Consider the following 7,757-nt stretch of genomic DNA (forward strand, 5'->3'; position numbering starts at 1 on the left):
GTGCAACACCTCCTTGATGACCTCTTGCTTTCCATTCCCCTCCATATTGTTGACCTTCCTTTCCAAAGCTGCAAGTTAAGTTCTGAGTTCACGGACTTTAAGTTCTAGGTGGTAGATTCCGTCTTGTGGATCGGGGGGGCTTTATCATCCGATAAGTTTTTGCATATGTGATGGGAGTTGGGTTGAAACCTGCAACAAACGAGTACAAGAGCTTCAAGGGTTTCACGGGGGTGGTGGGCTTGGGCACCTTGGGAATCTCCATGTCGGGTTGTGCAAATCAGAAAAAGACCTCTCTCCTACAGGTTAACCCCTGATATGGGTTGGGGGGGCTTCAGCCCCGGCCGAAGCCCCTTAACTCCCTTAAGAACCTGCTACTATAAGAGAGGATTGAGCTTGAGGAGGTGAGATGTGGAACGACAAGAGAGAGAGAGAGAGAGAGAGAGAGAGAGAGAGAGAGAGAGAGAGAGAGAGAGAGAGAGAGAGAGAGAGAGAGAGATAGAGATCTTTCTCCTTCTTCTCCTTCTCCACCTTTTCTATCTTTTGCATCCTAGTCTAACCTACCTTCCTCGATCTATCTTGACCTTTGGCTAAAACTATGTGTAGGTGCTAGCTGATTCAACACATACGACGATTAAGGGTTGTGTCCTGCAACTTTTCTTTCTTAGCATTTCTACCTCTATTCCTTCATTATGGTTGGCAAGATCAATTTAATTCTCTTATATAATGTGGGTAACCCTTTTACTGTGATCTTTGCTCAATCTTTGTTACTTGGATCGTTATGTGAGTGTACAGTAACATGCAAGTTGTTGACTGTGTGATTGCTTCCGTTAACCTTCCTTTCATTAACCTTATGTGATCATCCATTTAACCTTCCTTCCAAGAATCTTCCTTCCTTGAGATAAAGAGCTATGCTTGCAATCATACCTTTACAAAGGGCTTAATTTATAATCACAATTGTACACACTCGACAAGTTGCATGTTATCAACGAGACAAAGATGAAGGAATGGAGGCATAACAAAGGAACGGAGGCAGTAATGCTCGTAAAGAAAAGTTGCAAGATGCAACCCTTAACCTTTGTATCTGTTGAATCAGCTAGCACCTACACACAGCTTTCAGATAGATCGCAAGCTTCCCCAATAGAGAGATGATATACCTGCATGCACTATTTAATTTCTCTCAATCTTATTTCCTAAGAAAACTAAATGCTCAATTTTATGGACATAGATTGAGTAGCATCTCTCCTACTGCCATGCACCATAATGTGACCTTTGAAGCATGGAGCATACGAGCAATCCAAAACCAAACATGTAACTCTCTTTCATTGACCATCGAAATTTTTATGAGAACCTTTGGGTATGCTGAAATGGATAGCTCCACATTGTCCTTGATCAAATCAAATCTATAGCACTCTCAGGCTTTGTTCAAAGAAATTATAGTAATACGATGACACCGCACATGTAAACTCTCTACACGAATATCATTATCGCCATTATTAGACAAATATTGCCAACCATTTGCACAAGGGGGAGGTCAATGGGTGCACAGATCGGAACCACATGTCAGCTAGCTACCAATGGTGGTCATGCTCAGCTCTCATTGATTGGCTTCGAAAGTCCTACATGACATGTAGCTCTCTCATCATCTAGACGATCTCGTGTCGCCCCAAACTCCAATGTCAAACTCTCAACGGTCGTAGTGAGGCCAACTATATATGAGACTATAGGGTGTGCCTACACATATATACGCATGGGCCATAATCATTATTCTAAATTCAAACATAACTTTATACACAGAAGAAAACAATAAAGTGTGGATGAATAACTTACTAGGACCAATGGGTGCATGGGGTGATCACACAAAACTTGATGTTACAGCTCCATCGAAAAAAGAAATTGAGGGTGCCTACATGTGGAAACCAATGCAAAGACAATACAAATAGTTCGTATCTAGGCACTCTTACTAACAAAAGTGAAGTATCAAAGATTTTAAGGAGCAATTCACCTAATTGCATACAAGAAAGAATACAAGAATAGAGAGAAACATACCTGGATAGGGCCAATCGGTGGAGCCATAGATGATGATACCACTAGTGGTCCTTATGGCTCTAAAACATCCCATATTATTTATTAAAGTATAAAACAAGTAAGTATTAAAACAAATTCATGCAGTTAAAGATTATTTTGAATGGCTTTATAAGGATCACAGTCCTAAAAGTCCTCATAGATTTATGCCTAGTCCTTCCGTATATCCTTACAAGGCCATATAGGTCCTACAAAAAATTGTAGTTTTATACATGCCATGTAGGTCCTTATTTATGTAGCCAATAATTGAAGATTCCTTTGAATGGATATGAAAAGGATCATACATGTCCTATTATGTCTTTATAAGGCCATGTACATGTCCTTACACAAGACATGCACAATTGTGTAAGACATGCAGGGTCCTTATAAGATACATGTAGTACTTCTCTATAAGTCATCTATAAGTGTTCATACAACATCCTAATCGACTTAACATTCTTATATGGCCATGTAATTAACTAAAATGATAGCCAAAACTAATCTACTAACTTGTACATGTGCTCAACTACACATGCATTAAAGCAAATACTAAAATTAAATCTATACTATTTAATAAAATCTAAAACAAGCACCGAAGAAATCTAATGATATTAAATAAGTGCTAAAATGAAATACAAACACACATCATTAAAAATTAAAAGTCCAAGTTGAGCTTATTACAAGCAAGAAAAAGAAGCACATACCTCTCTAGGGCTAATAGGAGCCGGAGATAATAATCCACTAACAAAACCTGCATCTTTGCCACTAAAAGAAGTCGATGATGGAACCTCATGAAATTTCAAAGATAAATAAATAGCATTAACTTCAAATTACAACTAGAAGAGAAAGAAATAAGAAAAGACATATATGCCGTGCGAATGGAAGTCGTGAAGCTCAAAGTATCACCCAACACACGATGGATGGACTCGACAACTGATTTGACACCCACTGTGATTTGGGTCGCTAGTGCGTATACAAAAGAGGTTGGTTCAAATGCAGGCATCCCTCCTAAGTGTGGAACACCAATATCACGTGCAATAGGTCATGCACGTCAAGCTAAAGGCTGGTCTTGCATCCTCCCACCACGAGCTCCATTATTGCATGCTACTATAATCTACTCGATGTCCTAATACAAAATCTGCATGCCAAAAGATAAAGGGATTTGATGATTATTAGGCATTGTGTCATGGTTAGAAGCCACATATCAACTATATGTATGTGATGCTACCAATGGGTTAGAAACCTAGATATCATCAAAGGCTTTCCACTTGCGAGCCTATTGCCATTGTTGTCCAAGAACATGTCTAAGACATCATCCTTTATCCCAGGAAAATTCCTCACATCCTCATATGAAAGTCCCTTAGATATATGAGCAAGATGCCGGGAAGCTAACCAATCCTCCATGGTGGCTGTGCTACCTAAATTATGCAATAATGCCAACGTGGACTCTAGGTCACTAACAAGATGGAAGATAGATGGCGTGCCACGAGCTCTAGAACAAATACTAGATAGCTCCCTATCAAGGGACTCTATTAGCTTTAAAAGGGGTACTCCTTGATCCATGGCAAAGGGGAGAAAGAAAAATAGGAGTGGAAAAAGGAGAGACGGGATGGATAAAGAGGGATGAAAATATAGAGAATGGGGACAAGGGGGATGAGCAAAAGAGAGAAGAGGGAGTAGGAGGGGAAGGGGAAGAGGAGTAAGAAAATGGAGAAGAGGGAGTAGGAGGGGAGGGGAAAGATGGTGGGATATGGGGGAGGAGGGAAGAGTAGGAGGGAAGGGGGAGGAGGGTGGGAATGGGGCAGAAGGGGAAGGAGGGAAGGGGGCAGGGGGCAGGGGGGAAAAGGGGGGAGGGGGGGGATATGGGGGGAAAGAGGGTGGGGGGAAGAGGGAAGGGGAAGAGGTGATAGAGTTCAGGGAAAGGGGGCAAAGGAGGGGGGGTGACAAGTGGGATGGTGGGACAAGAAATGCTAGAGAAGTAGTGGTAACATGGTAGAAATTAAATGCTAGGGGTAGGTGTAAGAAAAGGGCTTCACATCAAAACATGGAGGCTTGGAAAAGCCCCTCTCCCCAAAAGTGAGATCTTATGAAGGGAATTCCTTACCTTCATTTTCCACATTGTATATGGGATAACTCAGACACACCTGAAACGAGGTGGCACTTAAGTGATGATGTAGGATGGAACCATGCACCATGTAAGATGGTATTACCTCTCCCATGCTCATGCACCCACATCCATGGAATGCCACCTCTACACTTGCCACCTTGCAAAGGTATCCACATTATCCAAAGTGGGAGAATTTGCCACCTATGCATGCGATATGTATGTCATGGAGCCACGTGATGCTGCTAAGTACAATACCTTGGATTGATAATAACATTAGGATACATCAAATTATTAATCGACTAACTATTATACTAATGATTGATTAATCCTATCTACTAATGCCCACAATTACTAAGGCGCATAGCTACTAACCTATATATTAAATAATCAACTAATCCTAGATTAGATACCTCAATCAAGGTATCTAATCTAGAATTAGTTAGTTTAATTAGTAGTTAATTGACTAAGTATTAGACTATAGCTATTAAGTACTAACTTAACTACTAAGTAGTAACTTAAGTACTAACTACTAACACACAAACTAATTCATCTAACTAATCCTAGATTAGATACCTCAATTAAGGTATCTAATCTAGGATTAGTTAGTTTAATTAGTAGTTAATTTACTAATTATATTATTAATTATAACTACTAATGCAAGTCTAATTGATTAATCCTAACTATTAATGCACATAATTACGAAGGTGCATAACTACTAGCCTACATACTAATTAGTCTAACTAATCCTAGATTAGAGACCTTAATCGAGGTATCTTGGTTAGATTAATTAGTATGTGGGTTAGCTCTTAACTACTAACTTAACTACTATCCCGCCTACTAATTTATCTAACTAATCCTAAATTAGATACCTCGATTGAGGTATATAATCTAGGATTAGTTAGTATAATTAGTAGTTAATTGACTAATTATTAGACTAATAATTGATTAATCCTAACTACATCTAATGCAAGCCTAATTTATTAATCCTAACTACTAATACACATAATAACTAATGTGTGTAACTACGAACCTACATAATAATTAATCTAACTAATCCTAGATTAGATACCTCGATCGAGGTATCTAATCTAGGATTAGCTAGCCCACATCGATCAATCTAATCTAGTATTAGTTAGATTAATTGGTATGTGGGCTAGCTAACTACTAACCTGCATACTAATTAATCTAGCTAATCCTAGATTAGATACCTCGATCCTAGATTAGATACCTCGATCGAGGATTAGTTAGTATGCGAGCTAATTAAATTTTCTAATTTGTTACCTAATTATGCACGGGTTAATTAATACCTCGATCGAGGTATGCCATAAGTGCGAGCCGTAGCAACCATGCAGACATGTAGGAGCATGTTGTGTATTTGCCACGTAAGATGCCCTCGATCGAGGTTTTTGACACGTAAGTCTATGCCACTTAGGATGCATCAACTACCATGTGGGCGATGAATACCTCGATCGAGCTCTCATGCCATGTAGGATTGGTGACCACGTATAGACCAGGCTTGCCACATGTAATACCTCGATCAAGCTAGCTTGTGCCACTTAGATGACCTTATGCCACATTTGTTGGCCTTATCTTGATCGAGATACCCAAATATACGTGGGAACGCCACATAGGATTACCAAACAGCTAGAGCTTGCACCAGGTGTCACATCCTCATTGAGTGCAATAACTTGATTGAGGTACTGCTGCATGCTACCCGATTTTCCTATTCCTTTGTATTTCAAGTGTCTCATTTTTCTCGAGACTAACGAAAATCATGCAGCGTCTAGAAGAGATACAACGACGACACTTGGTTCGAGGAATGGAACCATGTGCTCTCTCGAAAGGTCTCTGAAGTATGCCATTAAGGTAAGCAAAGTCGAGCTCCTTTCTCTCGCTCTATTCGACGAGCCTCACACCCTCTAGAATTAGTACATTCAAATAGATGTTTGTGATATGACAAAAATTACCTTGGGAGGAGCTCGATACTTCATAACCTTCATTGATTATTTTTCTGATAATGTTTTCCTTCATATTCTACAATACAAAGGAGAAGTCTTAGAAAAGTTTCAACTCTTTATGGTGGAGTCAAGATTTTGAGCTTGCCAATAGATCTCCAAGATGTGCTGAAGAAGACCATTCACTTCTTTCCTGATGCGAGAGGAACCGGCAAGTTCTGGCAGGTTCAAGCAGCAGTAGAGCAACTGAAAGGACATGATGTATCTTTCTCAAGGGCAATCTCCAAGAGTGTGTTAACCAACTTGAAGAATTGCATGGATGGCAAATCCCAATTGCCACCTCAGTCTGTTGGAGTTGCAAAATGCACCTGAAGGCTTCTACCCTCAAAGGGATTTTTGAGCAATACAAGAAGCAGATGTCTCAGAAAGTGACTTTTCTACAAGAGAAAGCCACCGATGCAGCAAAGGCAGTGCAACTTGAGAAAAGTCTTAGGGAAGGTACAAAAGCCAAGTTAGAGGAGGCACAAGCAAGGGCCTTAGAGGAGGCACAAGCAAGGGCCTTGCAGGCACAAGAGCAAGTTGAGGCCACTACAAAATTGGTCGACATGGAAAGGCATAGAAGAGAAGAAGCAGAGAAGCGCACGAAGGAGCTCCGAGAGAAGCTCGAAGAAGTGAGAAATGATGGGGACATGGCAGACAAGGAGCTAGAAAAGATGCGAAAGGACGAGCCAAAAAGGAGGGTCTTTACAAACGGCTCTGCAACATGCAGAACACATTGAACATTGAAAAAGACCAGATGATGAGGAGATGAAAAGGGAGAATGCAGAAACCAAAAAGGTGATGCAAGAATTTCGAGAGAGCTTCAAGGCTAGGAAGGATGGGGCAGAGAGCAGCTGGGGTGGAGAAGACAACGAGGCAGCTCCCTAGACCAGGAAGGATGCAAAGAGTAGCCACAGTGGAGCAAGTTCCAGCACCACAATGAAGCAAGTTCTAGCCACCGCGGTGGAGCAATTTGTAGTAGCCACGATGAGGGTTGTTTTTTCAAAACACTATTGGAAGTCAAACGAGTAAGCTACAAGACCCTGCAAGAAGATTAGGATAGATATTTTCACAAGCTTGCCGTGGCTTTTGACACTTATGAAAAGCAGTTCATCGTCCTGCAAGATTTTCAAACTAGAGTGGAAGTCTTGCAAACGGCCCATGAAGATATTTTTCAACAATTTACATCGCTTCCACTAATCTGAGCGTTGGGGTATACGTCTAGATTATCCTGTCTCTTCCACTGTTTCTTAAAAAATTGTGCTTGCAAACTGCCTCCAGAAATTCCTAGAGCATTTTCAATCACGCTTTCATTGATGGTAATCTTCTGACCTTGATAGACTAGTTGCCGCTCCTTCACGTTCACCTCTTGCACCATCCTGGTGAAGTTTTGGAGAGCATCCAAATTGGGCTTTTGAATAGCGAGAGAGGAGCTCCCATATGTCACAATTTCAAGATCAGAGGAAGAGGGGCTGTTGCACTGTGCTGTAGAGGGGGAGGAAAGATTGTATGAGGAGCTCTCGGACTGTGCAGGGTCCATTACAAGAGAGGATAGAAGTTGCAGGAAGAGTGCAAGGAAGAAATAAATGGTCGAG

Source organism: Dipteris shenzhenensis, chromosome 21, assembly GCF_047967505.1.
Source record: "Dipteris shenzhenensis isolate YYH24624 ecotype China chromosome 21, Dip_SZ_1.0, whole genome shotgun sequence".
Taxonomy (NCBI): Eukaryota; Viridiplantae; Streptophyta; class Polypodiopsida; order Gleicheniales; family Dipteridaceae; genus Dipteris; species Dipteris shenzhenensis.